Source organism: Mustelus asterias, chromosome 7 (assembly GCF_964213995.1).
Source record: "Mustelus asterias chromosome 7, sMusAst1.hap1.1, whole genome shotgun sequence".
Lineage (NCBI taxonomy): Eukaryota > Metazoa > Chordata > Chondrichthyes > Carcharhiniformes > Triakidae > Mustelus > Mustelus asterias.
In genome coordinates this window covers 39,936,089-39,954,028 of record NC_135807.1, presented here as the reverse complement: position 1 = coordinate 39,954,028, position 17,940 = coordinate 39,936,089, and the positions used below count along the sequence as shown (strand labels likewise).

The window sequence follows — 17,940 nt, the reverse complement described above, 5'->3', positions numbered from 1 at the left end:
CGGATCCGATGAAGAGGTCCTGTGCACTTTCTCGAGCATCTTGGAGACGGAGTGAGGAGATCCTGAGCAGCAAGAAAGCTGACCCCAACTGCAGCTTGGGGGAATTAGCTCAAATGGTAGAGCGCTCGCTTAGCATGCGAGAGGTAGTGGGATCGATGCCCACATTCTCCACTTTGATTTTTACCTTGGGGCCAAAGCTTCTTGGAGACAGGGGCTGAGGCAAGCCTGGACAGCAAGAAAGCTGAGGCCAGAATTGCCATGGGGAATTAGCTCAAATGGTAGAGCGCTCGCTTTGCATGTGAGAGGTAGTGGGATCGATGCCCACATTCTCCACTCAGATTTTATCTTTGGGCCAAAGTTTCAGGCCCACCCGTCATGTCATTCACTTTACACATCTCCAGGCTTTCTCCAAGCGCTGCCGCACGCACGCACGCACCCACCCACGCACGCACAGAGTGTCTGAATGATTTGCACAGCTGCCGCAAGAAGCTGCCGTCATATTTATCAGCAGTAAAGATGGGAATGTGAGGCGAATGGAGGGAAAGAAGGTGTCAAATACACAAGATTGTCTCCAGGATGCACAGGTGATGAGACTCACACGCTGCCGACTGCACCAAGAGGGCACACTTGGAACTGCGCTGCACACGGCGTGACTAGATTTGCCATCGAACAGCCTGCATCCAGCCACAAAGCAAAGTGTTCAGAAAACACTGAGGAAATTACACAACAATACATCAGCTTGTGATACAGAGTCAGAAACGTCATCCATTACAGCACGGGGGCCCATCGCGCAGGGTGGAGCTGGCGGGTAACTGCATGCCTACACCTTTGCCGTTAAGATGTGGATGAAGCACTCAAGGGCTCAAAGGTGCACGGTCAAAATTCAGCAAAGACTGCGTGCGGATGTCAACGATTCGCATCGATTGCTCAGTCGGTACAACAGAAGACTCGAGGGGTAAATATACCAAAGTCGTCCTTAGGTCACCGCTTGAATGATGTTAACAATTTCTGCGTGCCCATTGAGAAGGAAGTGTGTCGGAAGCAAACGTTTACGGCAAAGCAGCACTCCGAACCTGAGGACGAGTTTATAACTGAACATGTTGCTGCTCAGGCAGAGGAGCCATCTTTGCCTGTGGGAAAACAGCCTCCACACGGCTGCAAAGTTTCTGCAGTTGCGTGTGCGGGCCAGCGGGAGTGGCATTGAGCAGCAACGCATCCAACAGCTGAGCCCTCACCTGCAAGCAAAAGTAGATTGCTAACACTGAGACAGGGGTCTCGCCTGCCTCCTCACACTCGTGCTGACTGCCGTTTTCCTAGCGGCTTGCTTTGAATGTGCAAATTCAGCCTCTTCACTGATTATGACGCGTCGACTGCGATTTTCCCTTCTGCTGATGGCACGAGCTGCGGCTGCTGGCTCACGTTGAGTGAATGGCAAAATGACTGTGTTGAAGCAGCAGGCCGATCCGATGAAGAATTTCTCTGCACTTTCATGAACATCTTGGAGCCAGGGGGTGTGGAGATGTTGGGCAGCAAGAAAGCGGACGCAGCAATCAGCTTGGGGGAATTAGCTCAAGTGGTAGAGCGCTCGCTTCGCATGTGAGAGGCAGTGGGATCGATGCCCACATTCTCCACTTTGATTTTTAACCTTTGGGCCAAAGTTTCATGCCCAGCGGTCCTTTCATGAAGTTCACACATCTTCAGGGTTCCTCCACACGCTGCCGTACGCACAGAATCTGAATGACTTACAGAGCTGTTGCATGCAAGCTGCCTTCATATTTGTCAGCAGGAAAGATGGGAATGAGAGGTGAATGGAAGAAAAGAAGGTGGAAAAAGAGCCCTGCCCTCTCTGAGGATTGAACTCAGGACCTTCAGATTATGAGACTGACGCGCTGCCTACTGCGCTAAGAAGGCACAGGCAGTTGGGCACTGTACACTGCATGACTAGGTTTGCCATCATCAGGCTGCGTCCAGTCACAATGAAAACTGCTCACGTAACATTGAGGCAGATTAGAGAACAATATCGCAGCTTGTGATATGGAGACAGACACGTTATCCATCACAACGTCGGCCCAAGCTGCAGGTCGACGCAGGCGGGCCACAGCACAGCCACAGCTTTGGCATCAAGACATGGATGAAGCGCTCAAGGGCTAAAGGGTGCACTGTCACAATCAGCAAAGATAGTGGCTTTCAATGGATTTCAAAGATGTTGATTAAATGGAAAAACTACCGTGTTGAAGCAGCAGGCCGGATCCGATGAAGAGGTCCTGTGCACTTTCTCGAGCATCTTGGAGACGGAGTGAGGAGATCCTGAGCAGCAAGAAAGCTGACCCCAACTGCAGCTTGGGGGAATTAGCTCAAATGGTATAGAGCTCGCTTAGCATGCGAGAGGTAGTGGGATCGATGCCCACATTCTCCACTTTGATTTTTACCTTGGGGCCAAAGCTTCTTGGAGACAGGGGCTGAGGCAAGCCTGGACAGCAAGAAAGCTGAGGCCAGAATTGCCATGGGGAATTAGCTCAAATGGTAGAGCGCTCGCTTTGCATGTGAGAGGTAGTGGGATCGATGCCCACATTCTCCACTCAGATTTTATCTTTGGGCCAAAGTTTCAGGCCCACCCGTCATGTCATTCACTTTACACATCTCCAGGCTTTCTCCAAGCGCTGCCGCACGCACGCACCCACCCACCCACGCACGCACAGAGTGTCTGAATGATTTGCACAGCTGCCGCAAGAAGCTGCCGTCATATTTATCAGCAGTAAAGATGGGAATGTGAGGCGAATGGAGGGAAAAAGGTGTCAAATACACAAGATTGTATCCAGGATGCACAGGTGATGAGACTCACACGCTGCCGACTGCACCAAGAAGGCACACTTGGAACTGCGCTGCACACGGCGTGACTAGATTTGCCATCGAACAGCCTGCATCCAGCCACAAAGCAAAGTGTTCAGAAAACACTGAGGAAATTACACAACAATACATCAGCTTGTGATACAGAGTCAGAAACGTCATCCATTACAGCACGGGGGCCCATCGCGCAGGGTGAAGCTGGCGGGGAACTGCATGCCTACACCTTTGCCGTTAAGATGTGGATGAAGCACTCAAGGGCTCAAAGGTGCACGGTCAAAATTCAGCAAAGACTGCATGCGGATGTCAACGATTCGCATCGATTGCTCAGTCGGTACAACAGAAGACTCGAGGGGTAAATATACCAAAGTCGTCCTTAGGTCACCGCTTGAATGATGTTAACAATTTCTGCGTGCCCATTGAGAAGGAAGTGTGTCGGAAGCAAACGTTTACGGCAAAGCAGCACTCCGAACCTGGTGACGAGTTTATAACTGAACATGTTGCTGCTCAGGCAGAGGAGCCATCTTTGCCTGTGGGAAAACAGCCTCCACACGGCTGCAAAGTTTCTGCAGTTGCGTGTGCGGGCCAGCGGGAGTGGCATTGAGCAGCAACGCATCCAACAGCTGAGCCCTCACCTGCAAGCAAAAGTAGATTGCTAACACTGAGACAGGGGTCTCGCCTGCCTCCTCACACTCGTGCTGACTGCCGTTTTCCTAGCGGCTTGCTTTGAATGTGCAAATTCAGCCTCTTCACTGATTATGACGCGTCGACTGCGATTTTCCCTTCTGCTGATGGCACGAGCTGCGGCTGCTGGCTCACGTTGAGTGAATGGCAAAATGACTGTGTTGAAGCAGCAGGCCGATCCGATGAAGAATTTCTCTGCACTTTCATGAACATCTTGGAGCCAGGGGGTGTGGAGATGTTGGGCAGCAAGAAAGCGGACGCAGCAATCAGCTTGGGGGAATTAGCTCAAGTGGTAGAGCGCTCGCTTCGCCTGTGAGAGGCAGTGGGATCGATGCCCACATTCTCCACTTTAATTTTTAACCTTTGGGCCAAAGTTTCATGCCCAGCGGTCCTGTCATGAAGTTCACACATGTTCAGGGTTCCTCCACACGCTGCCGTACGCACAGAATCTGAATGACTTACAGAGCTGTTGCATGCAAGCTGCCTTCCTATTTGTCAGCAGCAAAGATGGGAATGAGAGGTGAATGGAAGAAAAGAAGGTGGAAAAAGAGCCCTGCCCTCTCTGAGGATTGAACTCAGGACCTTCAGAGTATGAGACTGACGCGCTGCCTACTGCGCTAAGAAGGCACAGGCAGTTGGGCACTGTACACTGCATGACTAGGTTTGCCATCATCAGGCTGCGTCCAGTTACAATGAAAACTGCTCACGTAACATTGAGGCAGATTAGAGAACAATATCGCAGCTTGTGATATGGAGACAGACACGTTATCCATCACAACGTCGGCCCAAGCTGCAGGTCGACGCAGGCGGGCCACAGCACAGCCACAGCTTTGGCATCAAGACATGGATGAAGCGCTCAAGGGCTAAAGGGTGCACTGTCACAATCAGCAAAGATAGTGGCTTTCAATGGATTTCAAAGATGTTGATTAAATGGAAAAACTACCGTGTTGAAGCAGCAGGCCGGATCCGATGAAGAGGTCCTGTGCACTTTCTCGAGCATCTTGGAGACGGAGTGAGGAGATCCTGAGCAGCAAGAAAGCTGACCCCAACTGCAGCTTGGGGGAATTAGCTCAAATGGTAGAGCGCTCGCTTAGCATGCGAGAGGTAGTGGGATCGATGCCCACATTCTCCACTTTGATTTTTACCTTGGGGCCAAAGCTTCTTGGAGACAGGGGCTGAGGCAAGCCTGGACAGCAAGAAAGCTGAGGCCAGAATTGCCATGGGGAATTAGCTCAAATGGTAGAGCGCTCGCTTTGCATGTGAGAGGTAGTGGGATCAATGCCCACATTCTCCACTCAGATTTTATCTTTGGGCCAAAGTTTCAGGCCCACCCATCATGTCATTCACTTTACACATCTCCAGGCTTTCTCCAAGCGCTGCCGCACGCACGCACGCACGCACGCACGCACAGAGTGTCTGAATGATTTGCACAGCTGCCGCAAGAAGCTGCCGTCATATTTATCAGCAGTAAAGATGGGAATGTGAGGCGAATGGAGGGAAAGATACAATCTTGGGAAAGAAGGTGTCAAATCCACAAGATTGTATCCAGGATGCACAGGTGATGAGACTCACACGCTGCCGACTGCACCAAGAAGGCACACTTGGAACTGCGCTGCACACGGCGTGACTAGATTTGCCATCGAACAGCCTGCATCCAGCCACAAAGCAAAGTGTTCAGAAAACACTGAGGAAATTACACAACAATACATCAGCTTGTGATACAGAGTCAGAAACGTCATCCATTACAGCACGGGGGCCCATCGCGCAGGGTGAAGCTGGCGGGGAACTGCATGCCTACACCTTTGCCGTTAAGATGTGGATGAAGCACTCAAGGGCTCAAAGGTGCACGGTCAAAATTCAGCAAAGACTGCGTGCGGATGTCAACGATTCGCATCGATTGCTCAGTCGGTACAACAGAAGACTCGAGGGGTAAATATACCAAAGTCGTCCTTAGGTCACCGCTTGAATGATGTTAACAATTTCTGCGTGCCCATTGAGAAGGAAGTGTGTCGGAAGCAAACGTTTACGGCAAAGCAGCACTCCGAACCTGGTGACGAGTTTATAACTGAACATGTTGCTGCTCAGGCAGAGGACCCATCTTTGCCTGTGGGAAAACAGCCTCCACACGGCTGCAAAGTTTCTGCAGTTGCGTGTGCGGGCCAGCGGGAGTGGCATTGAGCAGCAACGCATCCAACAGCTGAGCCCTCACCTGCAAGCAAAAGTAGATTGCTAACACTGAGACAGGGGTCTCGCCTGCCTCCTCACACTCGTGCTGACTGCTGTTTTCCTCTCGGCTTGCTTTGAATGTGCAAATTCAGCCTCTTCACTGATTATGACGCGTCGACTGCGATTTTCCCTTCTGCTGATGGCACGAGCTGCGGCTGCTGGCTCACGTTGAGTGAATGGCAAAATGACTGTGTTGAAGCAGCAGGCCGATCCGATGAAGAATTTCTCTGCACTTTCATGAACATCTTGGAGCCAGGGGGTGTGGAGATGTTGGGCAGCAAGAAAGCGGACGCAGCAATCAGCTTGGGGGAATTAGCTCAAGTGGTAGAGCGCTCGCTTCGCATGTGAGAGGCAGTGGGATCGATGCCCACATTCTCCACTTTGATTTTTAACCTTTGGGCCAAAGTTTCATGCCCAGCGGTCCTGTCATGAAGTTCACACATGTTCAGGGTTCCTCCACACGCTGCCGTACGCACAGAATCTGAATGACTTACAGAGCTGTTGCATGCAAGCTGCCTTCATATTTGTCAGCAGGAAAGATGGGAATGAGAGGTGAATGGAAGAAAAGAAGGTGGAAAAAGAGCCCTGCCCTCTCTGAGGATTGAACTCAGGACCTTCAGATTATGAGACTGACGCGCTGCCTACTGCGCTAAGAAGGCACAGGCAGTTGGGCACTGTACACTGCATGACTAGGTTTGCCATCATCAGGCTGCGTCCAGTCACAATGAAAACTGCTCACGTAACATTGAGGCAGATTAGAGAACAATATCGCAGCTTGTGATATGGAGACAGACACGTTATCCATCACAACGTCGGCCCAAGCTGCAGGTCGACGCAGGCGGGCCACAGCACAGCCACAGCTTTGGCATCAAGACATGGATGAAGCGCTCAAGGGCTAAAGGGTGCACTGTCACAATCAGCAAAGATAGTGGCTTTCAATGGATTTCAAAGATGTTGATTAAATGGAAAAACTACCGTGTTGAAGCAGCAGGCCGGATCCGATGAAGAGGTCCTGTGCACTTTCTCGAGCATCTTGGAGACGGAGTGAGGAGATCCTGAGCAGCAAGAAAGCTGACCCCAACTGCAGCTTGGGGGAATTAGCTCAAATGGTAGAGCGCTCGCTTCGCATGCGAGAGGTAGTGGGATCGATGCCCACATTCTCCACTTTGATTTTTACCTTGGGGCCAAAGCTTCTTGGAGACAGGGGCTGAGGCAAGCCTGGACAGCAAGAAAGCTGAGGCCAGAATTGCCATGGGGAATTAGCTCAAATGGTAGAGCGCTCGCTTTGCATGTGAGAGGTAGTGGGATCGATGCCCACATTCTCCACTCAGATATTATCTTTGGGCCAAAGTCTCAGGCCCACCCGTCATGTCATTCACTTTACACATCTCCAGGCTTTCTCCAAGCGCTGCCGCACGCACGCACGCACCCACCCACGCACGCACAGAGTGTCTGAATGATTTGCACAGCTGCCGCAAGAAGCTGCCGTCATATTTATCAGCAGTAAAGATGGGAATGTGAGGCGAATGGAGGGAAAGAAGGTGTCAAATACACAAGATTGTATCCAGGATGCACAGGTGATGAGACTCACACGCTGCCGACTGCACCAAGAAGGCACACTTGGAACTGCGCTGCACACGGCGTGACTAGATTTGCCATCGAACAGCCTGCATCCAGCCACAAAGCAAAGTGTTCAGAAAACACTGAGGAAATTACACAACAATACATCAGCTTGTGATACAGAGTCAGAAACGTCATCCATTACAGCACGGGGGCCCATCGCGCAGGGTGAAGCTGGCGGGTAACTGCATGCCTACACCTTTGCCGTTAAGATGTGGATGAAGCACTCAAGGGCTCAAAGGTGCACGGTCAAAATTCAGCAAAGACTGCATGCGGATGTCAACGATTCGCATCGATTGCTCAGTCGGTACAACAGAAGACTCGAGGGGTAAATATACCAAAGTCGTCCTTAGGTCACCGCTTGAATGATGTTAACAATTTCTGCGTGCCCATTGAGAAGGAAGTGTGTCGTAAGCAAACGCTTACGGCAAAGCAGCACTCCGAACCTGAGGACGAGTTTATAACTGAACATGTTGCTGCTCAGGCAGAGGAGCCATCTTTGCCTGTGGGAAAACAGCCTCCACACGGCTGCAAAGTTTCTGCAGTTGCGTGTGCGGGCCAGCGGGAGTGGCATTGAGCAGCAACGCATCCAACAGCTGAGCCCTCACCTGCAAGCAAAAGTAGATTGCTAACACTGAGACAGGGGTCTCGCCTGCCTCCTCACACTCGTGCTGACTGCTGTTTTCCTCTCGGCTTGCTTTGAATGTGCAAATTCAGCCTCTTCACTGATTATGACGCGTCGACTGCGATTTTCCCTTCTGCTGATGGCACGAGCTGCGGCTGCTGGCTCACGTTGAGTGAATGGCAAAATGACTGTGTTGAAGCAGCAGGCCGATCCGATGAAGAATTTCTCTGCACTTTCATGAACATCTTGGAGCCAGGGGGTGTGGAGATGTTGGGCAGCAAGAAAGCGGACGCAGCAATCAGCTTGGGGGAATTAGCTCAAGTGGTAGAGCGCTCGCTTCGCATGTGAGAGGCAGTGGGATCGATGCCCACATTCTCCACTTTGATTTTTAACCTTTGGGCCAAAGTTTCATGCCCAGCGGTCCTGTCATGAAGTTCACACATGTTCAGGGTTCCTCCACACGCTGCCGTACGCACAGAATCTGAATGACTTACAGAGCTGTTGCATGCAAGCTGCCTTCATATTTGTCAGCAGGAAAGATGGGAATGAGAGGTGAATGGAAGAAAAGAAGGTGGAAAAAGAGCCCTGCCCTCTCTGAGGATTGAACTCAGGACCTTCAGATTATGAGACTGACGCGCTGCCTACTGCGCTAAGAAGGCACAGGCAGTTGGGCACTGTACACTGCATGACTAGGTTTGCCATCATCAGGCTGCGTCCAGTCACAATGAAAACTGCTCACGTAACATTGAGGCAGATTAGAGAACAATATCGCAGCTTGTGATATGGAGACAGACACGTTATCCATCACAACGTCGGCCCAAGCTGCAGGTCGACGCAGGCGGGCCACAGCACAGCCACAGCTTTGGCATCAAGACATGGATGAAGCGCTCAAGGGCTAAAGGGTGCACTGTCACAATCAGCAAAGATAGTGGCTTTCAATGGATTTCAAAGATGTTGATTAAATGGAAAAACTACCGTGTTGAAGCAGCAGGCCGGATCCGATGAAGAGGTCCTGTGCACTTTCTCGAGCATCTTGGAGACGGAGTGAGGAGATCCTGAGCAGCAAGAAAGCTGACCCCAACTGCAGCTTGGGGGAATTAGCTCAAATGGTAGAGCGCTCGCTTCGCATGCGAGAGGTAGTGGGATCGATGCCCACATTCTCCACTTTGATTTTTACCTTGGGGCCAAAGCTTCTTGGAGACAGGGGCTGAGGCAAGCCTGGACAGCAAGAAAGCTGAGGCCAGAATTGCCATGGGGAATTAGCTCAAATGGTAGAGCGCTCGCTTTGCATGTGAGAGGTAGTGGGATCGATGCCCACATTCTCCACTCAGATATTATCTTTGGGCCAAAGTCTCAGGCCCACCCGTCATGTCATTCACTTTACACATCTCCAGGCTTTCTCCAAGCGCTGCCGCACGCACGCACGCACCCACCCACGCACGCACAGAGTGTCTGAATGATTTGCACAGCTGCCGCAAGAAGCTGCCGTCATATTTATCAGCAGTAAAGATGGGAATGTGAGGCGAATGGAGGGAAAGAAGGTGTCAAATACACAAGATTGTATCCAGGATGCACAGGTGATGAGACTCACACGCTGCCGACTGCACCAAGAAGGCACACTTGGAACTGCGCTGCACACGGCGTGACTAGATTTGCCATCGAACAGCCTGCATCCAGCCACAAAGCAAAGTGTTCAGAAAACACTGAGGAAATTACACAACAATACATCAGCTTGTGATACAGAGTCAGAAACGTCATCCATTACAGCACGGGGGCCCATCGCGCAGGGTGAAGCTGGCGGGTAACTGCATGCCTACACCTTTGCCGTTAAGATGTGGATGAAGCACTCAAGGGCTCAAAGGTGCACGGTCAAAATTCAGCAAAGACTGCATGCGGATGTCAACGATTCGCATCGATTGCTCAGTCGGTACAACAGAAGACTCGAGGGGTAAATATACCAAAGTCGTCCTTAGGTCACCGCTTGAATGATGTTAACAATTTCTGCGTGCCCATTGAGAAGGAAGTGTGTCGTAAGCAAACGCTTACGGCAAAGCAGCACTCCGAACCTGAGGACGAGTTTATAACTGAACATGTTGCTGCTCAGGCAGAGGAGCCATCTTTGCCTGTGGGAAAACAGCCTCCACACGGCTGCAAAGTTTCTGCAGTTGCGTGTGCGGGCCAGCGGGAGTGGCATTGAGCAGCAACGCATCCAAAAGCTGAGCCCTCACCTACAAGCAAAAGAAGATTGCTAACACTGAGACAGGGGTCTCGCCTGCCTCCTCACACTCGTGCTGACTGCCGTTTTCCTAGCGGCTTGCTTTGAATGTGCAAATTCAGCCTCTTCACTGATTATGACGCGTCGACTGCGATTTTCCCTTCTGCTGATGGCACGAGCTGCGGCTGCTGGCTCACGTTGAGTGAATGGCAAAATGACTGTGTTGAAGCAGCAGGCCGATCCGATGAAGAATTTCTCTGCACTTTCATGAACATCTTGGAGCCAGGGGGTGAGGAGATGTTGTGCAGCAAGAAAGCGGACGCAGCAATCAGCTTGGGGGAATTAGCTCAAGTGGTAGAGCGCTCGCTTTGCATGTGAGAGGCAGTGGGATCGATGCCCACATTCTCCACTTTGATTTTTAACCTTTGGGCCAAAGTTTCATGCCCAGCGGTCCTGTCATGAAGTTCACACATCTTCAGGGTTCCTCCACACGCTGCCGTACGCACAGAATCTGAATGACTTACAGAGCTGTTGCATGCAAGCTGCCTTCCTATTTGTCAGCAGCAAAGATGGGAATGAGAGGTGAATGGAAGAAAAGAAGGTGGAAAAAGAGCCCTGCCCTCTCTGAGGATTGAACTCAGGACCTTCAGATTATGAGACTGACGCGCTGCCTACTGCGCTAAGAAGGCACAGGCAGTTGGGCACTGTACACTGCATGACTAGGTTTGCCATCATCAGGCTGCGTCCAGTCACAATGAAAACTGCTCACGTAACATTGAGGCAGATTAGAGAACAATATCGCAGCTTGTGGTATGGAGACAGACACGTTATCCATCACAACGTCGGCCCAAGCTGCAGGTCGACGCAGGCGGGCCACAGCACAGCCACAGCTTTGGCATCAAGACATGGATGAAGCGCTCAAGGGCTAAAGGGTGCACTGTCACAATCAGCAAAGATAGTGGCTTTCAATGGATTTCAAAGATGTTGATTAAATGGAAAAACTACCGTGTTGAAGCAGCAGGCCGGATCCGATGAAGAGGTCCTGTGCACTTTCTCGAGCATCTTGGAGACGGAGTGAGGAGATCCTGAGCAGCAAGAAAGCTGACCCCAACTGCAGCTTGGGGGAATTAGCTCAAATGGTAGAGCGCTCGCTTAGCATGCGAGAGGTAGTGGGATCGATGCCCACATTCTCCACTTTGATTTTTACCTTGGGGCCAAAGCTTCTTGGAGACAGGGGCTGAGGCAAGCCTGGACAGCAAGAAAGCTGAGGCCAGAATTGCCATGGGGAATTAGCTCAAATGGTAGAGCGCTCGCTTTGCATGTGAGAGGTAGTGGGATCGATGCCCACATTCTCCACTCAGATTTTATCTTTGGGCCAAAGTTTCAGGCCCACCCGTCATGTCATTCACTTTACACATCTCCAGGCTTTCTCCAAGCGCTGCCGCACGCACGCACGCACGCACAGAGTGTCTGAATGATTTGCACAGCTGCCGCAAGAAGCTGCCGTCATATTTATCAGCAGTAAAGATGGGAATGTGAGGCGAATGGAGGGAAAGAAGGTGTCAAATACACAAGATTGTATCCAGGATGCACAGGTGATGAGACTCACACGCTGCCGACTGCACCAAGAAGGCACACTTGGAACTGCGCTGCACACGGCGTGACTAGATTTGCCATCGAACAGCCTGCATCCAGCCACAAAGCAAAGTGTTCAGAAAACACTGAGGAAATTACACAACAATACATCAGCTTGTGATACAGAGTCAGAAACGTCATCCATTACAGCACGGGGGCCCATCGCGCAGGGTGAAGCTGGCGGGTAACTGCATGCCTACACCTTTGCCGTTAAGATGTGGATGAAGCACTCAAGGGCTCAAAGGTGCACGGTCAAAATTCAGCAAAGACTGCATGCGGATGTCAACGATTCGCATCGATTGCTCAGTCGGTACAACAGAAGACTCGAGGGGTAAATATACCAAAGTCGTCCTTAGGTCACCGCTTGAATGATGTTAACAATTTCTGCGTGCCCATTGAGAAGGAAGTGTGTCGTAAGCAAACGCTTACGGCAAAGCAGCACTCCGAACCTGAGGACGAGTTTATAACTGAACATGTTGCTGCTCAGGCAGAGGAGCCATCTTTGCCTGTGGGAAAACAGCCTCCACACGGCTGCAAAGTTTCTGCAGTTGCGTGTGCGGGCCAGCGGGAGTGGCATTGAGCAGCAACGCATCCAAAAGCTGAGCCCTCACCTACAAGCAAAAGAAGATTGCTAACACTGAGACAGGGGTCTCGCCTGCCTCCTCACACTCGTGCTGACTGCCGTTTTCCTAGCGGCTTGCTTTGAATGTGCAAATTCAGCCTCTTCACTGATTATGACGCGTCGACTGCGATTTTCCCTTCTGCTGATGGCACGAGCTGCGGCTGCTGGCTCACGTTGAGTGAATGGCAAAATGACTGTGTTGAAGCAGCAGGCCGATCCGATGAAGAATTTCTCTGCACTTTCATGAACATCTTGGAGCCAGGGGGTGAGGAGATGTTGTGCAGCAAGAAAGCGGACGCAGCAATCAGCTTGGGGGAATTAGCTCAAGTGGTAGAGCGCTCGCTTTGCATGTGAGAGGCAGTGGGATCGATGCCCACATTCTCCACTTTGATTTTTAACCTTTGGGCCAAAGTTTCATGCCCAGCGGTCCTGTCATGAAGTTCACACATCTTCAGGGTTCCTCCACACGCTGCCGTACGCACAGAATCTGAATGACTTACAGAGCTGTTGCATGCAAGCTGCCTTCCTATTTGTCAGCAGCAAAGATGGGAATGAGAGGTGAATGGAAGAAAAGAAGGTGGAAAAAGAGCCCTGCCCTCTCTGAGGATTGAACTCAGGACCTTCAGATTATGAGACTGACGCGCTGCCTACTGCGCTAAGAAGGCACAGGCAGTTGGGCACTGTACACTGCATGACTAGGTTTGCCATCATCAGGCTGCGTCCAGTCACAATGAAAACTGCTCACGTAACATTGAGGCAGATTAGAGAACAATATCGCAGCTTGTGATATGGAGACAGACACGTTATCCATCACAACGTCGGCCCAAGCTGCAGGTCGACGCAGGCGGGCCACAGCACAGCCACAGCTTTGGCATCAAGACATGGATGAAGCGCTCAAGGGCTAAAGGGTGCACTGTCACAATCAGCAAAGATAGTGGCTTTCAATGGATTTCAAAGATGTTGATTAAATGGAAAAACTACCGTGTTGAAGCAGCAGGCCGGATCCGATGAAGAGGTCCTGTGCACTTTCTCGAGCATCTTGGAGACGGAGTGAGGAGATCCTGAGCAGCAAGAAAGCTGACCCCAACTGCAGCTTGGGGGAATTAGCTCAAATGGTAGAGCGCTCGCTTAGCATGCGAGAGGTAGTGGGATCGATGCCCACATTCTCCACTTTGATTTTTACCTTGGGGCCAAAGCTTCTTGGAGACAGGGGCTGAGGCAAGCCTGGACAGCAAGAAAGCTGAGGCCAGAATTGCCATGGGGAATTAGCTCAAATGGTAGAGCGCTCGCTTTGCATGTGAGAGGTAGTGGGATCGATGCCCACATTCTCCACTCAGATTTTATCTTTGGGCCAAAGTTTCAGGCCCACCCGTCATGTCATTCACTTTACACATCTCCAGGCTTTCTCCAAGCGCTGCCGCACGCACGCACGCACGCACAGAGTGTCTGAATGATTTGCACAGCTGCCGCAAGAAGCTGCCGTCATATTTATCAGCAGTAAAGATGGGAATGTGAGGCGAATGGAGGGAAAGAAGGTGTCAAATACACAAGATTGTATCCAGGATGCACAGGTGATGAGACTCACACGCTGCCGACTGCACCAAGAAGGCACACTTGGAACTGCGCTGCACACGGCGTGACTAGATTTGCCATCGAACAGCCTGCATCCAGCCACAAAGCAAAGTGTTCAGAAAACACTGAGGAAATTACACAACAATACATCAGCTTGTGATACAGAGTCAGAAACGTCATCCATTACAGCACGGGGGCCCATCGCGCAGGGTGAAGCTGGCGGGTAACTGCATGCCTACACCTTTGCCGTTAAGATGTGGATGAAGCACTCAAGGGCTCAAAGGTGCACGGTCAAAATTCAGCAAAGACTGCGTGCGGATGTCAACGATTCGCATCGATTGCTCAGTCGGTACAACAGAAGACTCGAGGGGTAAATATACCAAAGTCGTCCTTAGGTCACCGCTTGAATGATGTTAACAATTTCTGCGTGCCCATTGAGAAGGAAGTGTGTCGTAAGCAAACGCTTACGGCAAAGCAGCACTCCGAACCTGAGGACGAGTTTATAACTGAACATGTTGCTGCTCAGGCAGAGGAGCCATCTTTGCCTGTGGGAAAACAGCCTCCACACGGCTGCAAAGTTTCTGCAGTTGCGTGTGCGGGCCAGCGGGAGTGGCATTGAGCAGCAACGCATCCAAAAGCTGAGCCCTCACCTACAAGCAAAAGAAGATTGCTAACACTGAGACAGGGGTCTCGCCTGCCTCCTCACACTCGTGCTGACTGCCGTTTTCCTAGCGGCTTGCTTTGAATGTGCAAATTCAGCCTCTTCACTGATTATGACGCGTCGACTGCGATTTTCCCTTCTGCTGATGGCACGAGCTGCGGCTGCTGGCTCACGTTGAGTGAATGGCAAAATGACTGTGTTGAAGCAGCAGGCCGATCCGATGAAGAATTTCTCTGCACTTTCATGAACATCTTGGAGCCAGGGGGTGAGGAGATGTTGTGCAGCAAGAAAGCGGACACAGCAATCAGCTTGGGGGAATTAGCTCAAGTGGTAGAGCGCTCGCTTCGCATGTGAGAGGCAGTGGGATCGATGCCCACATTCTCCACTTTGATTTTTAACCTTTGGGCCAAAGTTTCATGCCCAGCGGTCCTGTCATGAAGTTCACACATCTTCAGGGTTCCTCCACACGCTGCCGTACGCACAGAATCTGAATGACTTACAGAGCTGTTGCATGCAAGCTGCCTTCCTATTTGTCAGCAGCAAAGATGGGAATGAGAGGTGAATGGAAGAAAAGGAGCCCTGCCCTCTCTGAGGATTGAACTCAGGACCTTCAGATTATGAGACTGACGCGCTGCCTACTGCGCTAAGAAGGCACAGGCAGTTGGGCACTGCACACTGCATGACTAGGTTTGCCATCATCAGGCTGCGTCCAGTCACAATGAAAACTGCTCACGTAACATTGAGGCAGATTAGAGAACAATATCGCAGCTTGTGATATGGAGACAGACACGTTATCCATCACAACGTCGGCCCAAGCTGCAGGTCGACGCAGGCGGGCCACAGCACAGCCACAGCTTTGGCATCAAGACATGGATGAAGCGCTCAAGGGCTAAAGGGTGCACTGTCACAATCAGCAAAGATAGTGGCTTTCAATGGATTTCAAAGATGTTGATTAAATGGAAAAACTACCGTGTTGAAGCAGCAGGCCGGATCCGATGAAGAGGTCCTGTGCACTTTCTCGAGCATCTTGGAGACGGACTGAGGAGATCCTGAGCAGCAAGAAAGCTGACCCCAACTACAGCTTGGGGGAATTAGCTCAAATGGTAGAGCGCTCGCTTAGCATGCGAGAGGTAGTGGGATCGATGCCCACATTCTCCACTCAGATTTTATCTTTGGGCCAAAGTTTCAGGCCCACCCATCATGTCATTCACTTTACACATCTCCAGGCTTTCTCCAAGCGCTGCCGCACGCACGCACGCACGCACAGAGTGTCTGAATGATTTGCGAAGCTGCCGTCATATTTATCAGCAGTAAAGATGGGAATGTGAGGCGAATGGAGGGAAAGAAGGTGTCAAATACACAAGATTGTATCCAGGATGCACAGGTGATGAGACTCACACGCTGCCGACTGCACCAAGAAGGCACACTTGGAACTGCGCTGCACACGGCGTGACTAGATTTGCCATCGAACAGCCTGCATCCAGCCACAAAGCAAAGTGTTCAGAAAACACTGAGGAAATTACACAACAATACATCAGCTTGTGATACAGAGTCAGAAACGTCATCCATTACAGCACGGGGGCCCATCGCGCAGGGTGAAGCTGGCGGGTAACTGCATGCCTACACCTTTGCCGTTAAGATGTGGATGAAGCACTCAAGGGCTCAAAGGTGCACGGTCAAAATTCAGCAAAGACTGCGTGCGGATGTCAACGATTCGCATCGATTGCTCAGTCGGTACAACAGAAGACTCGAGGGGTAAATATACCAAAGTCGTCCTTAGGTCACCGCTTGAATGATGTTAACAATTTCTGCGTGCCCATTGAGAAGGAAGTGTGTCGTAAGCAAACGTTTACGGCAAAGCAGCACTCCGAACCTGAGGACGAGTTTATAACTGAACATGTTGCTGCTCAGGCAGAGGAGCCATCTTTGCCTGTGGGAAAACAGCCTCCACACGGCTGCAAAGTTTCTGCAGTTGCGTGTGCGGGCCAGCGGGAGTGGCATTGAGCAGCAACGCATCCAAAAGCTGAGCCCTCACCTACAAGCAAAAGAAGATTGCTAACACTGAGACAGGGGTCTCGCCTGCCTCCTCACACTCGTGCTGACTGCCATTTTCCTAGCGGCTTGCTTTGAATGTGCAAATTCAGCCTCTTCACTGATTATGACGCGTCGACTGCGATTTTCCCTTCTGCTGATGGCACGAGCTGCGGCTGCTGGCTCACGTTGAGTGAATGGCAAAATGACTGTGTTGAAGCAGCAGGCCGATCCGATGAAGAATTTCTCTGCACTTTCATGAACATCTTGGAGCCAGGGGGTGAGGAGATGTTGTGCAGCAAGAAAGCGGACGCAGCAATCAGCTTGGGGGAATTAGCTCAAGTGGTAGAGCGCTTGCTTCGCATGTGAGAGGCAGTGGGATCGATGCCCACATTCTCCACTTTGATTTTTAACCTTTGGGCCAAAGTTTCATGCCCAGCGGTCCTGTCATGAAGTTCGCACATCTTCAGGGTTCCTCCACACGCTGCCGTACGCACAGAATCTGAATGACTTACAGAGCTGTTGCATGCAAGCTGTCTTCATATTTGTCAGCAGGAAAGATGGGAATGAGAGGTGAATGGAAGAAAAGAAGGTGGAAAAAGAGCCCTGCCCTCCCTGAGGATTGAACTGAGGACCTTCAGATTATGAGACTGACGCGCTGCCTACTGCGCTAAGAAGGCACAGGCAGTTGGGTACTGCATACTGCATGACTAGGTTTGCCATCATCAGGCTGCGTCCAGTCACAATGAAAACTGCTCACGTAACATTGAGGCAGATTAGAGAACAATATCGCAGCTTGTGATATGGAGACAGACACGTTATCCATCACAACGTCGGCCCAAGCTGCAGGTCGACGCAGGCGGGCCACAGCACAGCCACAGCTTTGGCATCAAGACATGGATGAAGCGCTCAAGGGCTAAAGGGTGCACTGTCACAATCAGCAAAGATAGTGGCTTTCAATGGATTTCAAAGATGTTGATTAAATGGAAAAACTACCGTGTTGAAGCAGCAGGCCGGATCCGATGAAGAGGTCCTGTGCACTTTCTCGAGCATCTTGGAGACGGACTGAGGAGATCCTGAGCAGCAAGAAAGCTGACCCCAACTACAGCTTGGGGGAATTAGCTCAAATGGTAGAGCGCTCGCTTAGCATGCGGGAGGTAGTGGGATCGATGCCCACATTCTCCACTTTGATTTTTACCTTGGGG

At 51.1% G+C, this 17,940-nt stretch overlaps 21 non-coding genes across 21 annotated transcripts; 13 read left to right on the top strand and 8 right to left on the bottom strand.

Moving 5' to 3' along the window:
* Positions 1 to 98: 98 nt before the first annotated feature.
* Positions 99 to 171, top strand: trnaa-agc (transfer RNA alanine (anticodon AGC)). The gene has a single exon. It is a non-coding gene; the product is annotated as a tRNA-Ala (tRNA).
* A 1,387-nt stretch (positions 172 to 1,558) lies between these two features.
* Positions 1,559 to 1,631, top strand: trnaa-cgc (transfer RNA alanine (anticodon CGC)). Its single transcript has one exon. It is a non-coding gene; the product is annotated as a tRNA-Ala (tRNA).
* A 207-nt stretch (positions 1,632 to 1,838) lies between these two features.
* trnam-cau (transfer RNA methionine (anticodon CAU)) lies at positions 1,839 to 1,911 on the bottom strand. Its single transcript has one exon. It is a non-coding gene; the product is annotated as a tRNA-Met (tRNA).
* A 2,171-nt stretch (positions 1,912 to 4,082) lies between these two features.
* On the bottom strand, positions 4,083 to 4,155 carry trnam-cau (transfer RNA methionine (anticodon CAU)). Its single transcript has one exon. It is a non-coding gene; the product is annotated as a tRNA-Met (tRNA).
* Positions 4,156 to 4,587: 432 nt separating this feature from the next.
* On the top strand, positions 4,588 to 4,660 carry trnaa-agc (transfer RNA alanine (anticodon AGC)). The gene has a single exon. It is a non-coding gene; the product is annotated as a tRNA-Ala (tRNA).
* A 1,400-nt stretch (positions 4,661 to 6,060) lies between these two features.
* trnaa-cgc (transfer RNA alanine (anticodon CGC)) lies at positions 6,061 to 6,133 on the top strand. Its single transcript has one exon. It is a non-coding gene; the product is annotated as a tRNA-Ala (tRNA).
* A 207-nt stretch (positions 6,134 to 6,340) lies between these two features.
* On the bottom strand, positions 6,341 to 6,413 carry trnam-cau (transfer RNA methionine (anticodon CAU)). The gene has a single exon. It is a non-coding gene; the product is annotated as a tRNA-Met (tRNA).
* A 432-nt stretch (positions 6,414 to 6,845) lies between these two features.
* Positions 6,846 to 6,918, top strand: trnaa-cgc (transfer RNA alanine (anticodon CGC)). The gene has a single exon. It is a non-coding gene; the product is annotated as a tRNA-Ala (tRNA).
* Positions 6,919 to 8,305: 1,387 nt separating this feature from the next.
* On the top strand, positions 8,306 to 8,378 carry trnaa-cgc (transfer RNA alanine (anticodon CGC)). The gene has a single exon. It is a non-coding gene; the product is annotated as a tRNA-Ala (tRNA).
* Positions 8,379 to 8,585: 207 nt separating this feature from the next.
* trnam-cau (transfer RNA methionine (anticodon CAU)) lies at positions 8,586 to 8,658 on the bottom strand. The gene has a single exon. It is a non-coding gene; the product is annotated as a tRNA-Met (tRNA).
* A 432-nt stretch (positions 8,659 to 9,090) lies between these two features.
* On the top strand, positions 9,091 to 9,163 carry trnaa-cgc (transfer RNA alanine (anticodon CGC)). The gene has a single exon. It is a non-coding gene; the product is annotated as a tRNA-Ala (tRNA).
* A 1,387-nt stretch (positions 9,164 to 10,550) lies between these two features.
* Positions 10,551 to 10,623, top strand: trnaa-ugc (transfer RNA alanine (anticodon UGC)). The gene has a single exon. It is a non-coding gene; the product is annotated as a tRNA-Ala (tRNA).
* Positions 10,624 to 10,830: 207 nt separating this feature from the next.
* On the bottom strand, positions 10,831 to 10,903 carry trnam-cau (transfer RNA methionine (anticodon CAU)). The gene has a single exon. It is a non-coding gene; the product is annotated as a tRNA-Met (tRNA).
* Positions 10,904 to 11,335: 432 nt separating this feature from the next.
* On the top strand, positions 11,336 to 11,408 carry trnaa-agc (transfer RNA alanine (anticodon AGC)). Its single transcript has one exon. It is a non-coding gene; the product is annotated as a tRNA-Ala (tRNA).
* A 1,375-nt stretch (positions 11,409 to 12,783) lies between these two features.
* On the top strand, positions 12,784 to 12,856 carry trnaa-ugc (transfer RNA alanine (anticodon UGC)). Its single transcript has one exon. It is a non-coding gene; the product is annotated as a tRNA-Ala (tRNA).
* A 207-nt stretch (positions 12,857 to 13,063) lies between these two features.
* On the bottom strand, positions 13,064 to 13,136 carry trnam-cau (transfer RNA methionine (anticodon CAU)). The gene has a single exon. It is a non-coding gene; the product is annotated as a tRNA-Met (tRNA).
* Positions 13,137 to 13,568: 432 nt separating this feature from the next.
* trnaa-agc (transfer RNA alanine (anticodon AGC)) lies at positions 13,569 to 13,641 on the top strand. Its single transcript has one exon. It is a non-coding gene; the product is annotated as a tRNA-Ala (tRNA).
* A 1,375-nt stretch (positions 13,642 to 15,016) lies between these two features.
* On the top strand, positions 15,017 to 15,089 carry trnaa-cgc (transfer RNA alanine (anticodon CGC)). The gene has a single exon. It is a non-coding gene; the product is annotated as a tRNA-Ala (tRNA).
* Positions 15,090 to 15,284: 195 nt separating this feature from the next.
* Positions 15,285 to 15,357, bottom strand: trnam-cau (transfer RNA methionine (anticodon CAU)). The gene has a single exon. It is a non-coding gene; the product is annotated as a tRNA-Met (tRNA).
* Positions 15,358 to 15,789: 432 nt separating this feature from the next.
* trnaa-agc (transfer RNA alanine (anticodon AGC)) lies at positions 15,790 to 15,862 on the top strand. Its single transcript has one exon. It is a non-coding gene; the product is annotated as a tRNA-Ala (tRNA).
* Positions 15,863 to 17,342: 1,480 nt separating this feature from the next.
* On the bottom strand, positions 17,343 to 17,415 carry trnam-cau (transfer RNA methionine (anticodon CAU)). The gene has a single exon. It is a non-coding gene; the product is annotated as a tRNA-Met (tRNA).
* Between the last annotated feature and the right edge of the window lie 525 nt (positions 17,416 to 17,940).